At 48.0% G+C, this 18,932-nt stretch overlaps 1 pseudogene; it reads right to left on the reverse strand.

Moving 5' to 3' along the window:
* Positions 1-6,949: 6,949 nt before the first annotated feature.
* Positions 6,950-11,390, reverse strand: LOC147084071 (uncharacterized; annotated as a pseudogene).
* Between the last annotated feature and the right edge of the window lie 7,542 nt (positions 11,391-18,932).

Genomic DNA, 18,932 nt, shown 5'->3' on the forward strand with positions numbered 1-18,932 from the left:
TGTTAATCTGACCAGTATGTTGTTGTACTTTGTCTTTTTCTGATGAATTAAACATTACTGAGCCCTTGTACGCGTGTTATGGGATGACGTTTTTTTTAATGCGTTCATGGGATGTGGGCATCGCTGGCAAGGCCAGCATTTATTGCCCATCCCTAATTGCCCTTGAGAAGGTGGTGGTGAGCCGCCTTCTTGAACTGCTGCAGTCCGTGTGGTGAAGGTTCTCCCACAGTGCTGTTAGGGAGGGAGTTCCAGGACTTTGACCCAGCGACGATGAAGGAATGGCAATATACTTCCAAGTCAGAATGGTGTTTGACTTGGAGTTGGTGGTCATAGAGTTATACAGAAAGAGGCCCTTCGGCCCATCGTGTCCGCACTGGCCATCAAGTCCTGTCTATTCTAATCCCATTTTCCAGCACTTGGTCCATAGCCTTGTAAGCAATGGCATTTCAGGTGCTCATCTAAATGCTTCTTGAATGTTGTGAGGGTTCCTGCCTCTACCACCCTTTCAGGCAGTGAGTTCCAGATTCCAACCACCCTCTGGGTGAAAAGGTTTTTCCTCAAATCCCCTCTAAACCTCCTGCCCCTTATCTTGAAACTATGCCCCATGGTTATTGGCCCCTCTACTAAGGGGAAAAGTTCCTTTCTATCTACGCCCCTCATAATTTTGTACACCTCAATCAGGTCCCCCCTCAGCCTTCCCTGCTCTAGGATCCAGGAAGGATGTTTCTGATGGCCGGGGAGTCCAGAACCAGGGGTCATAGTCTAAGGATAAGGGGTAAGCCATTTAGGACTGAAATGAGGAGGAATTTCTTCACCCAGAGAGTGGTGAACCTGTGGAATTCTCTGCCACAGAGGGCGGTGAAGGCCAGTTCATTAAATATATTCAAGAAAGAATTGGATACATTTCTTGAGGCTAAAGGGATCAAGGGGTATGGGGAGAAGGCAGGGACAGGGTACTGAATTTGGATGATCAGCCATGATCTCATTGAATGGTGGAGCAGGCTCGAAGGGCCGAATGGCCGACTCCTGCTCCTATCTTCTATGTTTCTAAGGAAAACAACCCCAGTCTGTCCAGTCTCTCCTCATAACTGAAGCACTCCAGCCCAGGTAACATCCTGGTGAATCTCCTCTGCACCCTCTCCAATACAATCACATCCTTCCTATAGTGTGGCGACCAGAACTGCACACAGTATTCCAGCTGTGGCCTAACTAGCATTTTGTACAGCTCCATCATAAACTCCCTGCTCTTATATTCTATGCCTCAGCTAATGAAGGCAAGTATCCTATATGCCTTTTTAACCACCTTATCTACCTGTCCTGCTGCCTTCAGTGATCTATGTATTCTATCAGGTGTTCCCATGCACCTGCTGTCCTTGTCCTAGGTAGAAGAGGTCGAGGCTTTGGGAGGTGCTGCCGAAGAAGCCTTGGCGAGTTGCTGCAGTGCATCTTGTAGATGGTACACACTGCAGCCACGGTACACCGGTGGTGGAGGGAGTAGATGTTTAAGGTGGTGGATGGGGTGCCAATCAAGCGGGCTGCTTTGTCTTGGATGGTGTCGAGCTTCTTGAGTGCTGTTGGAGCTGCACTCATCCAGACCAGTGAAGAGTATTCCATCTCACTCCTGACTTGTGCTTTGTAGATGGTGGAAAGTCTTTGGGGAGTCAGGAGGTGAGACACTCGCCGCAGAATACCCAGCCTCTGACCTGCTCTTGTTGCCACAGTATTTATGTGGCTGGTCCAGTTAAGTTTCTGGTCAATGGTGAACCCCAGGAAGTTGATGGTGGGGGATTCAGCGATGGTAATGCCGTTGAATGTCAAGGGGCAGTGGTTAGATGCTTGCTTGTTGGAGATAGTCATTGCCTGGCACTTATGTGCTGCGAATGTTACCTGCCACTTATCAGCCCAAACCTGAATGTCGTCCAGGTCTTGTTACATGTGGGAATGGACTGCTTCATTATCTGAGGAGTTGCAAATGGAACTGAATACTGTGCAGTCATCAGCGAACATCCCCACTTCTGACCTTATGATGGAGGGAAGGTCATTGATGAAGCAGTTGAAGATGGTTGGGCCGAGGACACTGCCCTGAGGAACACCTGCAGCAATATCCTGGGGCTGTGATGATTGACCTCCAACCACCACAACCATCTTTCTTTGTGCTCGGTCTGACTCCAGCCAGTGGAGAGTTTCCCCCGATTGTTTAGCATTGAGGTAATAGTGAGAGTAATAAGGGAAGCGAAACAGGACATTAGAAGTAAATGAGAGACAAGGAAAGAAAAACTAAAGATCAAAGTAAGAAAGAGACAAACGAAGGAGATGAGAAGAAAAGAATTTGAGGAGAAAGTGAGTGATGATAAGAAACATTGACATTTCAAAAATGAGACAGGAGAGAAGATAAGTACGAAGAAAGAAAGATCTTGGATATGTATCGCACCTTTCACAATTTCAGGACATCTCCAAGCGCTGTGCAGCAATTGCAGGACTTCTGACGTGTGGTCATGTAGGAATGTAATGTAGCAGCCAATTAGAGAGAGATGTGGAGAGGAAAGGCAGGAAGAGAAAGAGCAGGAAAGGAAAATATACGGACAAAATCAGGGAGGTCGTTTTTATTTTATTCGTTCATGGGATCTGGGTGTTGCTGGTAATGCCAGCATTTATTGCCCATCCCTAATTGCCCTGGAGAAAGCGGTGGTGAGCCACCTTCTTGAACCGCTGCAGTCCGTGTGGTGAAGGTACTCCCACAGTGCTGTTCGGGGGCGAGTTCCAGGATTTTGACCCAGCGACGATGAAGGATCGATGATATACTTCCAAGTCAGGCTGGTGTGTCACATGGAGGGGAACTTGGAGGTGGTGGTGTTCCCATGCACCTGCTGCCCTTGTCCTTCTAGTTGGTAGAGGTAATAGAGTCATAGCGGCATAAAAAGGAGGCCATTCAGCCCATCGAGTCTGTGCCAGCTCTCTGTATACAATCCAGTCAGTCCCATTCCCCCGCTCTATCCCCATAGCCCTGCAAGTTTATTCCCCTCAAGTGCCTATCCAGTCTCCCCTTGAAAATATTGAGTGTCTCCGCTGCCCAACGCATTACCGGCACCTGGCAACCGACCATAGAATATATATATCAGAAACGCTGCCTACGGAGGGCACGGTCCATCATCAAAGACCCTACCCACCCCAGCCACAGTCTGTTTGCCCTCCTGCCATCTGGGAGATGCTACAGATGCATTCGCACCCGTACGACCAGATTTAGGAACAGCTTCTTTCCCAGGGCTGTCATCCTACTGAACTCCACAAATAAACACTAAAGCCTGCACATCTGCCGATGCACTTTATTATGGTCATATTTATGCTAATATATATGTACAAATGTATGTTGAAATGTTTAAGTGTCCTAATCCAAATTGTACACTCTCGGGAGCCGCAAGCCTACATTTCGTTGTACTGCACTTGTGCACTAACAATGACAATAAAAGTTGATTTGATTTGATTTGATTCCACCACTTCCATCGGCAGCGAGTTCCAGGTCCTCACCACTCGCTGCGTAAAAAAGTTTTTCCTCATATCCCTCTTGTATCTCTTCCCAAAACCTTAAATCTGTGTCCCCTAGTCCTTGTACCATCAACTAGTGGGAACAGCCTTTCCCCGTCTAGCCTATCCAAACCCGTCATAATCTTGTACACCTCTATCAAATCACCCCTCAACCTCCTTTGCTCTAATAAAAACAAATCCAGCTTCTCCAACCTGTCCTTGTAGCTAAGATCCCCCATCCCCGGAACCATTCTGGTAAATCTCCTCTGCACCCTCTCAAGGGCCTTCACATCCTTCCTAAAGTGTGGTGACCAGAACTGGATGCAATACTCCAGTTGTGGCCTAACCAGCGCTTTATAAAGGTTCAGCATAACTTCTCTACTTTTGTACTCAATACCTCTATTTATGAAGCCCAAGATCCCAAATGCTTTGCTAACCACTCTCAATATGTCCTGCCACCTTCAGGGACCTACGCACAGTAACTCCCAGGTCCCTCTGTCCCGGCACACTCTTTAAAACTGTGCCATTAAGTGTATATTGCCTGTCCCTGTTCCTTCTGCCAAAATGCATCACCCACACGCTTCTCTGTATTAAATTCCATCTGCCAATTGTCTGCCCATTCTGCTAGCCTTTCTATGTCCTGTTGCAGTGGATTGGTATCATCCTCACTGTTTGCCACACCCCCAAGTTTGGTGTCATCGGCAAATTTAGAAATTCTACTCTGTATTCCAATATCCAGGTCATTTATATTTATCAAAAAAAGCAGTGGCCCCAGCACTGACCCTTGGGGAACACCACTGTCTACAATCCTCCAGTTTGAAAAACAGCCATTTACCACAACTCACTGTTTTCTGTCCTTAAGCCAATTCCTTATCCAAGCTGCCGCTGACCCTCCTATTCCATGAGCCTCAATTTTGATAACCGGCCATCTATGTGGTACCATAGGAACTTTCAAAGGCAATTGGACATGTACTTGAAGAGGACGAGTTTGGAGGTTATGGGGATAAAGCAGGGGAGTGGGACTAAATTCAACAGCTCTTTCAAAGAGCCGACACATCACAATGGGCCCAAGAACCTTCTGTGCTGTAAGATTCTAGGAACAGTGTGAACTCGCTGGTGTTTCTTCAGGCTCTTAGAGCTTTCAAAGCTCTTCCCACAGTCAGAACATTTAAAGGGTTTCTCTCCAGTGTGAACTCGCTGGTGTCCCTTCATCTCCCCGGTGCTTTCAAAGCTCTTCCCACAGTCAGAACATTTAAACGGTCTCTCATCAGAGTGAGCTTGCTGGTGCCTCAGCAGGTGGGATGAATAAACAAATCCCTTCCCACACACGGAGCAGGTGAACGGACTGTCCACGGTGTGACTGCACCGATGAACATCCGACGGACGGGGAACTGAATCCCTTCCTGCTGTCCCCACCTTTACCCGGTTTCTCCCCGGTGTGACGGTGCACGTGTCTCGCCAGGTCAGGCGATCAGCTGAATCCGAGTCCACACGCGGAACACATGTGTGGTTTGTCCGCGCTGTGATCACTGCTCTCTCCTTCCATGTACAAAGGCCGATGATATTCAGGTCCCGATAAATCGAGCGACTCAGATCCTAACGTCAGTACTGCACCAGCCCTGGGAGTGTTTGATGGGACAGTGTAGAGGGAGCTTTACTCTGTATCTAACCCGTGCTGTACCTGCCCTGGGAATGATTGATGGGACAGTGTAGAGGGAGCTTTACTCTGTATCTAACCCGTGCTGTACCTGCGCTGGGAGTGTTTGATGGGACAGTGTAGAGGGAGCTTTACTCTGTATCTAACCCCTGCTGTCCTAGCCCTGGGAGCGTTTGATGGGACAGTGTTGAGGGAGCTTTACTCTGTAACTAACCCGTGCTGTACCTGCCCTGGGAGTGTTTGATGGGACAGTGTAGAGGGAGCTTTACTCTGTATCTAACCCGTGCTGTACCTGCCCTGGGAGTGTTTGATGGGACAGTGTAGAGGGAGCTTTACTCTGTATCTAACCCGTGCTGTACCTGCCCTGGGAGTGTTTGATGGGACAGTGTAGAGGGAGGTTTACTCTGTATCTAACCTGTGCTGTACCTGCCCTGGGAGTGTTTGATGGGACAGTGTAGAGGGAGGTTTACTCTGTATCTAACCTGTGCTGTACCTGCCCTGGGAGTGTTTGATGGGACAGTGCAGAGAGAGCTTTACTCTGTATCTAACGCGTGCTGTACCTGCCCTGGGAGTGTTTGATGGGACAGTGTAGAGGGAGCTTTACTCTGTATCTAACCCATTCTGTACCTGCCCTGGGAGTGTTTGATGGGACAGTGTAGAGGGAGCTTTACTCTGTATCTCACCCGTGCTGTACCTGCCCTGGGAGTGTTTGATGGGACAGTGTAGAGGGAGCTTTACTCTGTATCTAACCTGTGCTGTACCTGCCCTGGGAGTGTTTGACGGGACAGTGTAGAGGGAGGTTTACTCTGTATCTAACCCGTGCTGTACCTGCCCTGGGAGTGTTTGATGGGACAGTGCAGAGAGCGCTTTACTCTGTATCTAACCCGTGCTGTACCTGCCCTGGGAGTGTCTGATGGGACAGTGTAGAGGGCGCTTTACTCTGTATCTAACCCGTGCTGTACCTGTCCTGGGAATGTTTGATGGGACAGTGTAGAGGGAGCTTTACTCTGTATCTAACCCGTGCTGTACCTGCCCTGGGAGTGTTTGATGGGACAGTGTAGAGGGAGCTTTACTCTGTATCTAACCCGTGCTGTACCTGCCCTGGGAGTGTCTGATGGGACAGTGTAGAGGGCGCTTCACTCTGTATCTAACCCGTGCTGTACCTGCTCTGGGAGTGTTTGATGGGACAGTGCAGAGGGAGCTTTGCTCTGTTTCTACCCGTGCTGTACCTGCCCTGGGAGTGTTTGATGGGACAGTGTAGAGGGAGCTTTACTCTGTATCTAACCCGTGCTGTACCTGCCCTGGGAGTGTTTGATGGAACAGTGTAGAGGGAGCTTTACTTTGTATCTAACCCGTGCTGTACCTGCCCTGGGAGTGTTTGATGGGACAGTGTAGAGGGAGCTTTACTCTGTATCTAACCCGTGCTGTACCTGCCCTGGGAGTGTTTGATGGGACAGTGTAGAGGGAGCTTTTCTCTGTATCTAACCCGTGCTGTACCTGCCCTGGGAGTGTTTGATGGGACAGTGTAGAGGGAGCTTTACTCTGTATCTAACCCGTGTTGTACCTGCGCTGGGGGTGTTTGATGTGACAGTGTAGAGGGAGCTTTACTCTGTATCTAACCCATGCTGTACCTGCCCTGGGAGTGTTTGATGGGACAGTGCAGAGAGAGCTTTACTCTGTATCTAACCTATGCTGTACCTGCCATGGAAGAATCACGCAATACTCTAGAATTGTTTTGAATAATTTTTATTGACATTCAGACCTGACAGTTTTACCAGATAACAAAGTCATACAACCTTATTCTGGGGAGCACCACTCGGAGCTGAGGGTGATCAGGACCGTGTTCTGGGAGAGTTGAGGATGTTCTTGTCCTTCTTGCTTCATTGTGACTCGTGGTTCTCCTGACAGTCGCTGTAATTCTGGATGTTTTGTAGCCTTAGCTTCCTGAGTCTGTTGCTGCGCAGAATACATTATGTAGACTTGTTTTTCCAATAGTTCAACATCCGCCTTATCTCTTCCTTTGTTACGTCGCACACTTTCGTAACTGTCACCAGATTGGATAAGCTTTGACAATGAACAGTCGAGCAGGCCGCAGTCAGTCTGTAATACTGTTCCATTCTGGGCACCGCACCTCAGGAAGGATATATTGGCACAGATTCACCAGAATGATACCAGGGCTAAAGGGGTTAAATGATGAGGACAGGTTGCACAGACTAGGCTTGTGTTCCCCATGAACCATCAGCTCCAGAGGCTGAAAGATTAAACAGCAGTACAAAATTTATAAAACAGTTTCCATGTTCACATTGCCCCAGCTGCCGGCAGGGCCCTGCCCTACAGAGCAGGGTGAACTTGTTGGTGTGTCCGCAGGTGGGATGACTGAGTGAATCCCTTCCCACACACACAGCAGGTGAACGGTCTCTCCCCGGTGTGAACTCGCTGGTGTGTCACCAGGTGGGATGAATCAATGAATCCCTTCCCACACACGGAGCAGGTGAATGGTCTCTCCCCGGTGTGAACTCGCTGGTGTGTCACCAGATGGGATGATCAATGAATCTCTTCCCACACACGGAGCAGGTGAACGGTGTCTCTCCGGTGCAGACCCACTGGTGTGTCAGCAGGTGGGATGACTGAGTGAATCCCTTCCCACACACGGAGCAGGTGAACTGTCTCTCCCTGGTGTGAACTCGCTGGTGTCTCAGTAGGTGGGATGACTGAGTGAATCCCTTCCCACACACAGAGCAGGTGAACACCCTCTCCCCAGTGTGAACTCGCTGGTGTGTCAGCAGGTGGGATGACTGAGTGACTCCCTTCCCATACACGGAGCAGGTTGTTGTGGAGTATTTTAAACCTACACTCGACACAAGGTTTTCAGATCGTTATTCAAATGGTCTTTAATACACCAGTAGGGAGACAATCTCTAACTGGCGCACCAGTAAGGACTTCTCCAAAATTATACAGTAAGCGTTACATATTTATACGTTCAAATGTCGTGTTAACCTCGTGCATATTCCATTACACTGTTTTAATTGGCTTAAGGCCCACGTGCACAGTTGCTGTTTGGCTAATTCCCTATCTCGCGTCACACAATCTTTCGCCTATATGTTATTGTCACATGATCTTTATGATCTCACCTGTTATTGTATTTTGTGACCGTTAGTAAAACCACATGTCTGCATTTCTGTCTTGCTGTGCCCCATGTGGTTTCACTTCCATAGTTTGTGGTTGGTGTTTCTGAGCTAATTTCATCTAACGTTCAAAAGCATCGAAACTTTGTGGTCAACATGTCTGATCTCTGCCGGTCACTGTCTCAACTGTTTCTAGTGTGTAAGCTGCATTGTTAACCCCTTAATTCCTGAAGGGCGCCGATGCCCCACTTCAGACCCCCCTTTTGGTCCTTGGCTAACTTACCCAAGATGACCAATTACTACTACTACTGCCTTAGGCATCCCGCCCCGCTTGCAGTGGCCAGCTGCTAGGTTGGGGACACCTAGTGTGTTTTAGAGCTCAGTAATTCCTTCATCTTGCACATGTTTGAGCAGCTTACTCTGTTCCTTAACTATCGTCTTTGCCCTGGTTTTGTTTCTACGCTTCGAGCAAGCAGCACAAGTCATTGTAAGCCAACCTAATGCTAATATTAATTGTAGCGCTACCAGTACATGAGAGATGATGTGGATCCAAGGATGGATATCTACATTTAAGCCCCAGTTTCAGGCTGTTTCACATCACGGTATCTTACGGAGTTCGGTTTCGATCTCCTTGTCTAGTTCCTGTAACTCTTGTTTTAGGAGATGGTACCGTTTCATGTTGAAAGGGTTAAAAGGGAGAAAGGGGCTCATTAGCTAAAAATAAGAGAATTAAGGAACCGAGTATACATCCAACCATATAAAGAGTTGTTTTGTATATGTCCCAGAGGGAAGTATGGTGTAATGTGGTCAAATGGTCAAACTGTCAGTTACAAATTGAGTAAGGTACACAAACCGTTAGTTACTAATTAAGGAATGAGGTGAAGATAACGTATGGGGTCACAAGACTAATGTAAACGGTCAGAATGTACACACGGGTCACAAGAATTTGCATCCGAAGCCAACTGTCTGATGTAAGCCACAACTTAGAGCAAAAACTGTATAAAAGGCAATGGATTGTAACAATCAGGGAACATCTGTCCATGGATAGGTGTTCCCCTGTTAACGTGTAATAAAATTGTGTTGAAGGTACTTTCCAGACTCTGAGTGAATTTTATGTTGCATGACACACGGGCACCCACGGCTCCCCGTAACAACCTGTTGCAGAGGTGAGTAAAGGGGATTTAGTCCATCTGTGACCAGACCATAATCACAAGCCCGTCTGGGTATCACAGCTATGCGGTCCGTGAGGTTATTATTAGATTCACAGCCAGACGTTGTGCCTTCACTTGTCGACCTATTCTATGTGATAACATGAACAGTCCACCGGCATGCTTGAGGCCTTCCATGACCGGTGGGTACCGGAGGGACTGACGTGCATCATCACCCCCGAAAATAGAATTTTAATTTTAATTTAAGTTTCCTTTAAACTTTTTTTTGTTATGTTACATGTTTTATTGGTTGTGCCCCTTTAATAAGGGGGCACATGGTTGACTTTTAACAGGCAATTGCCTATGATAAGGGAAAAAAATAACATGAACAGTCAAATCAAGGGAATCATCAGCACAACAGATTGAAAGATTAAACAATAGTACAGGAATTTATAAAACATTCATCCATTCCATGTTCATGTCACCCCAGTTCTCTACAGGGCCCTGTGCTACAGAACAGTGTGAACAAGCTGGTGTCTCAGCAGGGCATTGGAGCTTTTAAAGTTCTTCCCACAGTCAGAACATGTAAACGGTCTCTCATCGGTGTGAACAAGCTGGTGTCTCAGCAGGCTGGAGGACAGCAAGAATCCCTTTCCACACACGGAGCAGGTGAATGGCCTCTCCCCGGTGTGAACTCGCTGGTGTGTAGTCAGAGCCCAGGATCTTTTAAAGCTCTTCCCACAGTCAGAACATTTAAAGGGTCTCTCATCAGTGTGAACAAGCTGGTGCATCAGCAAGGTAGATGAATCGGTGAATTGCTTCCCACACACAGAGCAGGGAAATGGCCTCTCCCCAGTGTGAACTCGCTGGTGTCTGATCAGAACCTCGGAGCCTTTAAAGCTCTTCCCACAGTCGGAACATTTAAATGGCCTCTCATCAGTGTGAACTTGGTGGTGTGCCTGCAGGTTGGATAACTGTGTGAATCGCTTCCCACACACGGAGCAGGTGAATGGCCTCTCCCCAGTGTGAATTCGCTGGTGTATCTGCAAGCTGGATGACCCAGTGAAATCCTTCCCACACACAGAGCAGGTGAACGGCCTCTCCCCAGTGTGAACTCGCTGGTGTATCTGCAAGTGGGATGGCTGAGTGAAACCCTTCCCACACACAGAGCAGGTGAACGGTCTCTCTCCAGTGTGAGACCGCTGGTGTGTCATCAGATTCGTGGAGCTTTTAAACTTCTTCCCACAGTCGGAACATTTAAACGGTTTCTCACCAGTGTGGACAAGCTGGTGTCTCAGCAGGTGGGATGTGCAAGTGAATCCTTTCCCACACACGGAGCAGGTGAACGGACTGTCCCCAGGGTGACTGTGCGGATTAAATTTCAACACAGACGGGGAACTGAATCCATTCCCACCATCCCCACCTTTACCCGGTCTCTCCCCGGTGTGACGGTGCATGTGTCTCGCCAAGGCAGGCAGTCGGCTGAAGGTGAGTCCACACATGGAGCACATGTGCAGTTTGTCCGTGCTGTGATCACTGCTCTCTCCTTCCATGTGCAAAGGCCAATGATATAAATCGAGTGACTCTGTCAGATCTTGATGTGATGTTGGTTTGAGCTTCCTCTCTGTAAATGCTCCGCTTCTAAAAAAAAAACCCTGCGAAAGGAGTGTAGAAAGCGGTAAGAGGGAGAATGTTGTCTCATGTTGCTCTTTCGCAGCCCAGGGGCAGTGAAGCTGATTTTCAGGCCCCAGCTGTTGCACAACTTGGTTGAAAGAATCAATAGTAATGGTGGCTGCAATTCCCACAAGCCCCCGCGCTCCAGAAAGCACTCCGGCCACTGCGCTGAGTTGTGGCTGACACCGCGCATGCGCCCCATGGCCCCGCCCTCTCCTGCTCCACAGGCGCCCAGCCCGCACCGCGCATGCTCAGCACACACCCTGCTCCCCTGTCAATCATCCTCCTGCGCGCTGGGCCCCTGAGCTCCAGGCTGCCGCGCGGGGCTTTCTTTGTAAAGTCGGTGTTGGTTATGAGCCACAATCAGTGAGGGAAAGTGAGTTTTCCCTCAGATCCAACTGAGATCAGCAGAGGGGAGAGAATAAAGGGGAATGCAAACCTGAGAGTCCGCGGATCCGGGCTCCGAGCGGAGCTTCTTCAGTTTGCCGGAGCGCGCTCCAGGGACACGTGACCCAGGCCTGATTGACGGGAGCTTCCGACCAATAGGGAGCGAGCGGGGCGGGGCTAGAGGAGCAAGCCGGCGGCGGGTCCTCCAACCAATCGGGGAGCCTGAGGGGCTGGACTTGCGCCGGCTGATTGTCTGATCCACAGGGCAGCGAGTTTCTCCAGTCCCTTGTTCAGGGCCTGGGGCCAGGGGAGGCTGTGGGCCTTTATTCCCCTCACTGGACGCAAGGCTCTTTGGCTCACAACCCACGGGCTCAGATTGTAATAGAGTCTTTTTAAATTCAGGAATCAAAGGGACAGGATCTCTAATTGTGTTTTGCGACAGTTCCTGGGACAGACTTAGATTTTCGGAAGGCATTTGACAAAGTACCACATAGAAGGCTGGTTAACAAAATTGAGGCTCATGGAATAGGTGGGTCAGTGGCAGCTTGGATAAGGAATTGGCTTAAGGACAGAAAACAGCGAGTTGTGGTAAATGGGTGTTTTTCAGACTGGAGGATGGTAGCGGTGTTCCCCCAGGGTCAGTGCTGGGTCCACTGCTTTTTTTGGATAGAGACACACAGAACAGAAAGAGGCCCTTCGGCCCATCGTGTCTGCGCCAGCCATCAAGCCCTGTCTATGCTAATCCCATTTTCCAGCACTTGGTCCGTAGCCTTGTATGCTATGGCGTTTCAAGTGCTCGTCTAAATGCTTCTTGAATGTTGTGAGGGTTCCTGCCTCTACCACCCTTTCAGGTAGTGAGTTCCAGATTCCAACCACCCTCTGGGTGAAAAAGTTTTTCCTCAAATCCCCTCTAAACCTCCTGCCCCTTACCTTGAAACTATGCCCCCTGGTTATTGACCCCTTTACTAAGGGGAAAAGTTCCTTTCTATCTACCCTATTTATGCCCCTCATAATTTTGTACACCTCAATCAGGTCCCCCCTCAGCCTTCTCTGCTCCAAGGAAAACAACCCCAGCCTGTCCAGTCTCTCTTCATAGCTGAAGCGCTCCAGCCCAGGTAACATCCTGGTGAATCTCCTCTGCACCCTCTCCAATGCAATCAAATCCATCCTATAGTGTGGCGACCAGAACTGCACACAGTATTCCAGCTGTGGCCTAACTAGCGTTTTGTACAGCTCCATCATAACATCCCTGCTCTTATATTCTATGCCTCAGCTAATGAAGGCAAGTATCCCATATGCCTTTTTAACCACCTTCTCTACCTGTCCTGCTGCCTTCAGGGATCTATGTACATGCACACCAAGGTCCCTCTGATCCTCTGTCCTTCCTAGGGTCCTACCATTCATTGTGTATTCCCTTGCCTTGGTAGTCCTCCCAAAATGCATCACCTCACACTTTTCAGGGTTAAATTCCATTTGCCACTGTTCTGCCCATCTAACTAACCCATCTATATCGTCCTGTAGCTTGAGGCTTCCCTCCTCACTATTTACCACTCCACCAATTTTTGTGTCATCTGCGAACTTACTGATCATACCTCCTACATTCATATCTAAATCATGAATGTACACTACAAACAGCAAGGGGACCAGCACCGATCCCTGCGGTACACCACTGGACACAGGCTTCCAGTCACAAAAACAACCTTCGACCATCACCCTCTGCCTCCTGCCACTAAGCCAATTTTGGATCCAATGTGCCAATTTGCCCTGGATCCCATGGGTTCTTACCTTCTTGACCAGTCTCCCATGTGGGACTTTGTCAAAAGCCTTACTGAAGTCCATGTAGACTACATCAACTGCACTACCCTGATCCACACACCTAATCACCCCCTCAAAAAATTCAATAAAATTGGTTAGACTTGATCTCCCCTTGACAAAGCCATGCTGACTATCCTTGATTAATCCTTGCCTCTCCAAGTGGAGACTAATTCTGTCCCTCAGAAGTTTTTCCAATAATTTCCCTGCCACTGATGTTAGGCTCACTGGCCTGTAATTCCCTGGTTTATCTCTGCTACCCTTCTTGAATAATGGTACTACGTTAGCTGTTCTCCAGTCCTCTCACCAGAGGTTCTGAAAATTTGTGTCAGAGCCCCTGCAATCTCCTCCCTTGCCTCACAAAGCAGCCTGGGATACATCTCGTCTGGGCCTGGGGATTTATCCACTTTTAGAGAGTCATAGAGTAATACAGCACGGATAGAGGCCCTTCGGCCCATCGTGTCCGCGCCGGCCATCAAGCCCTGTCTAATCTAATCCCATATTCCAGCATTTGGCCCGTAGCCTTGTATGCTATGGCATTTCAAATGCACATCCAAATGCTTCTTAAATGTTGTGAGGGTTTCTGCCTCCACAACCCTTTCAGGCAGTGAGTTCCAGACTCCAACCACCCTCTGGGTGAAAAAGTTCTTTCTCAAATCCCCTCTAAACCTCCCGCCCTTTACCTTGAATCTATGCCCCCTAGTTATTGACCCCTCTACTAAGGGAAAAAGCTCCTCAGCATCCATCCTATCTATGCCCCTCATAATTTTGTACACCTCAATCATGTCCCCCCTCAGCCTCCTCTGCTCCAAGGAAAACAAACCCAATCTGCCCAGTCTCTCTTCATAGCTGAAGCGCTCCAGCCCTGGTAACATCCTGGTGAACCTCCTCTGCACCCTCTCTAACGCGATCACATCCTTCCTGTAGTGTGGCGACCAGAACTGCACACAGTATTCCAGCTGTGGCCTAACCAGTGTTTTATACAGCTCCATCATAACCTCCTTGCTCTTATATTCAATGCCTCGACTAATGAAGGCAAGTATCCCATATGCCTTTTTTACCACCTTATCCACCTGTTCCGCCGCCTTCAGGGATCTGTGTACTTGCACACCCAGATCCCTCTGACCCTCCGTCTTGCCTAGGGTCTTTCCATTCATTGTGTATTCCTTTGCCTTGTTAGTCCCCCCAAAGTGCATCACCTCGCACTTTTCCGGGTTAAATTCCATTTGCCACTGTTCCGCCCATCTGACCAACCCATCTATATCGTCCTGCAGACTGAGGCTACCCTCCTCGCTATTTACCACCCTACCAATTTTTGTATCACCCGCGAACTTACTGATCATACCCTTTACATTCATATCCAAGTCATTAATGTAGACCACAAACAGCAAGGGACCCAGCACCGATCCCTGTGGTACCCCACTGGCCACAGGCTTCCAGTCACAAAAACAACCTTCGACCATCACCCTCTGCCTTCTGCCACTAAGCCAGTTTTGTATCCAATATGCCAAGGCACCCTGGATTCCATGGGCTCTTACCTTCTTGACCAGTCTCCTGTGCGGAACTTTATCGAAGGCCTTACTGAAATCCATGTATACCACATCCACTGCGTTACCCTCATCCACACACCTAGTCACCCCCTCAAAAAATTCAATCAAATTAGTCAGACATGATCTTCCCTTGACAAAGCCATGTTGACTATCCCTGATTAATCCTTGCCTCTCCAAGTGGAGACAAATTTTTTCCCTCAGGATTTTTTCCAATAATTTTCCTACCACTGATGTTAGGCTCACTGGCCTGTAGTTCCCCGGTTTTTCCCTACTACCCTTCTTGAATAATGGTACTACATTAGCGGTTCTCCAGTCCTCTAGCACATTCCCTGTGGCCAGAGAGGTCCTCAATATATGTGTTAGAGCCCCCGCAATCTCCTCCTTTGCCTCACACAGCAGCCTGGGATACATTTCATCTGGGCCTGGGGATTTATCCATTTTTAGGCCAGCTAAAACCGCCAATACCTCCTCCCTCTCGATGTTAATATGTTCGAGCATATCACAGTCCCCCCACCCTATTTCTATGTCTACATCGTCCTTCTCCATAGTGAAAACAGATGCAAAAAATTCATTTAGAACCCCTCCTACATCTTCCGGCTCCACACACAGATTGCCACTTTTGTCCCTAATGGGCCCTATTTTTTCCCTATTTATCCTCTTACCCTTAATATACTTATAAAACATCTTCGGATTTTCCTTTATTTTGCTCGCCAGTGTTATTTCATGGCCTCTCCTTGATCTCCTAATTTCTTTTTTAAGTATCCCCCTGCACTTTTTGTACTCCTCTAGGGCTTCCTCCGTCTTTAGCCTTTTGCATCTACCAAAAGCCCTCCTTTTTTTCCTAATCCATTCTCGTATATCCCCTGACATCCACGGTTCCCTGTGGTTTTTGGAACCACTCTTGACCTTTACGGGAACATGTTGCCATTGTATGATCTCAATCTCCCTTCTGAAAGCCTCCCATTGCTCCGATGCGGATTTTCCTGCAAGTAGCTGATCCCAGTCCATTTTGGCCAGATCCTGCCTTATCCTATTAAAATCGGCCTTCCCCCAATTTAGAACCTTTATTTCCGGCCCATCCCTGTCCTTTTCCATGACCACCTTAAATCTCACCATATTATGGTCACTGTCACCAAAGTGCTCACCTACTAGCACTTTTTCCACTTGGCCGGCCACATTCCCTAGAATTAGGTCCAGTACCGCCCCCTCTCTTGTAGGACTTTCTACATGCTGGCTCAAAAAGCTCTCCTGGATGCACTTTAAGAATTCTACACCCTCTGAGCCTTTCACACTCTGACTATCCCAGTTAATATTGGGGAAGTTGAAATTCCCCATTATTATTACCCTATTATTTGCACATTTCTCTGAGATTTGCCTACATATCTGTTCCTCTATCTCCCCCTGACTGTTTGGAGGCCTATAGTACACTCCCAGCAAAGTGCTTGCCCCCTTTTTGTTTTTAAGCTCCACCCATATGGCCTCATTAGAGGACCCTGCTAATATATCATCCCTCCTTACTGCAGTAATTGACTCCTTAATTAATATTGCGACACCCCCTCCTCTTATACCTCCCCCTCTGTCTCGCCTGAAGATTCTGTACCCCGGAATATTGAGCTGCCAGTCTTGCCCCTCCCTCAACCATGTCTCCGTGATAGCAACAATATCATACTCCCATGTGTTTATCAACACCTTCAGTTCATCCACCTTATTTGCAAGACTCCTTGCATTAAAATAGATGCCATCCAGCCTTGCCCTTATATATTTGCCCTGTCTACCAAGCTGACTTGTTTTTTTCTCTATAATTGGCAGCACATCCCCCCCTATTTCAGCTCCCCTCTGTATCCCATCCCCCTGCCAAGTTAGTTTAAACCCCCCCCAACAGTGCTAGCAAACCTCCCCGCAAGGATATTTGTCCCGCTCTGGTTCAGGTGCAACCCGTCCGACTTGTACAAGTCCCACCTTTCCCAGAAGCAGGCCCAGTGATCCAGGAAAGTAAAACCCTCCCCCCTACACCAACTCTTTAGCCACGCTAAAACCGCTAGTACCTCCTCCCTCTCAATACTAATATGTTCAAGTATGTCACAGTCCCCCTGCCTGATTTCTATGTCTACATCGTCCTTCTCCATAGTGAACACAGATGCAAAATATTCATTTAAAACCTCACCTACATCTTCCGGCTCTACGCACAGATTGCCACTTTGGTCCCTAATGGGCCTTACTCTTTCCCTGGTTATCCTCTTGCCCTTAATATACTTATAAAACACCTTGGGATTTTCCTTTATTTTGCCTGCCAGTGTTTTTTCATGCCCCCTCTTCGCTCTCCTAATTTATTTTTTTAAGTACCCCCCTGCACTTTCTATACTCCTCTAGGGTTTCCACTGTTTTTAGTCCTTCGTATCTGCCTTAAAGCCTCCCTTTTTTTCCTAATCCATTCTTGTATATCCCTTGACATCCAAGGTTCCCTGGGCTTGTTGGTCCCACCCTTGACTTCTATGGGAACATGTTGGCGTTGTACTCTCTCTATTTCCTTTCTGAAAGACTCCCACTGCTCTGATGTGGATTTTCCTACAAGTAGCTGATCCCAGTCCACTTTGGCCAGATCCTGCCTTATCATATTAAAATCAGCCTTCCCCCAATTTAGAACCTTTATTTCCGGTCCAACTTTGTCCTTTTCCATGACTACCTTAAATCTCAGTGAATTATGGTCACTGTCACCAAAATGCTCTCCTACTGACACTTCTACCACTTGCCCGGCTACATTCCCTAGAATTAGGTCCAGTACCGCCCCCTCTCTTGTATGACTTTCTACATGCTGGCTCAAAAAACTCTCCTGGATGCACTTTAAGAATTCCGCACCCTCTAAGCCTTTCACACTCTGGCTAGCCCAGTTAATATTGGGGAAGTTGAAATCCCCTACTTTTATTACACTATTATTTCTACACTTCTCTGAGATTTGCCGACATATCTGTTCCTCTATCTCCCCATGACTGTTTGGAGGCCTATAGTACACACCCAGCAAAGTGCATGCCCCCTTTTTGTTTTTAAGTTCTACCCATATGGACTCATTAGAGGAACCTACTAAGATATCATCCCTCCTTACTGCAGTAATTGACTCCTTGATTAATATTGCAACACCCCCTCCTCTTTTACACCCCCCTGTCTCGCCCAGAATATTGAGCTGCCAGTCCTGCCCCTCCCTCAACCATGTCTCTGTGATAGCAACAATATCATACTCCCATGTGTTCATCAACACCTTCAATTCATCTGCCTTACTCGCAAGACTCCTTGCATTAAAATAAATGCCATCCAGCCTTGCCATACTCCCTTGTGCCATTACATATTTATTCTGCCTTCCAGACTGACTTGTTTTTTCCTCTATATTTAGCGGTGCATCACCCTCTACTATAGCTCCACTCCGCATCCCATCTCACTACCAAGTTAGTTTAAACCCCCCCCAACAATACTAGCAAGAGCGGCAGACCTGCGGGAGACTCGGCGGTGATATAAAGTAGCGACGAGGACCAGGTAGGCTTACCAATCTCCAAGCTCAGAGGGAGGGAGAGAAGTAAAAAGTAATCAAAGTGTGACGTCACCAGAAAGCAGGTAAGTGATTGGTTGGTGAGTATTTCTCTCTTTTTAAACTTTAACTCTGTGGTTTATAGTATCTAAGCTCTCTGTGGTGTAGCGGGGACTGTTGGTAAACCAGGGCCCTTAAATATAACATTTAACTGTAGTGTAATTGGTGGGATTGATTTGATTTAATTTAATTTCAATTAATTAAAGGGTAAGTCACGGCAGGACAGCCCGGTCACGTGGTATGCTCCTCCTGCGCTATGTGGGAACTCAGGGACACTTCCTCCAAACAGTAATGCGGAGGTTGGGGATGGCATTAAAAAGGAAATTAGAGAAGCATGCAATAAGGGCACAGCAGCCATCATGTGTGACTTTAATCTACATATAGATTGGACTAACCAAATTAGTAACAATACTGTGGAGGAGGAATTCCTGGAGTGTTTACGGGATGGTTTCCTGGACCAATATGTCGAGGAACCAACCA

This window comes from Somniosus microcephalus, unplaced genomic scaffold, assembly GCF_052327205.1.
Source record: "Somniosus microcephalus isolate GS21.2 unplaced genomic scaffold, FLI_Smic_1.0 scaffold2, whole genome shotgun sequence".
Taxonomy (NCBI): Eukaryota; Metazoa; Chordata; class Chondrichthyes; order Squaliformes; family Somniosidae; genus Somniosus; species Somniosus microcephalus.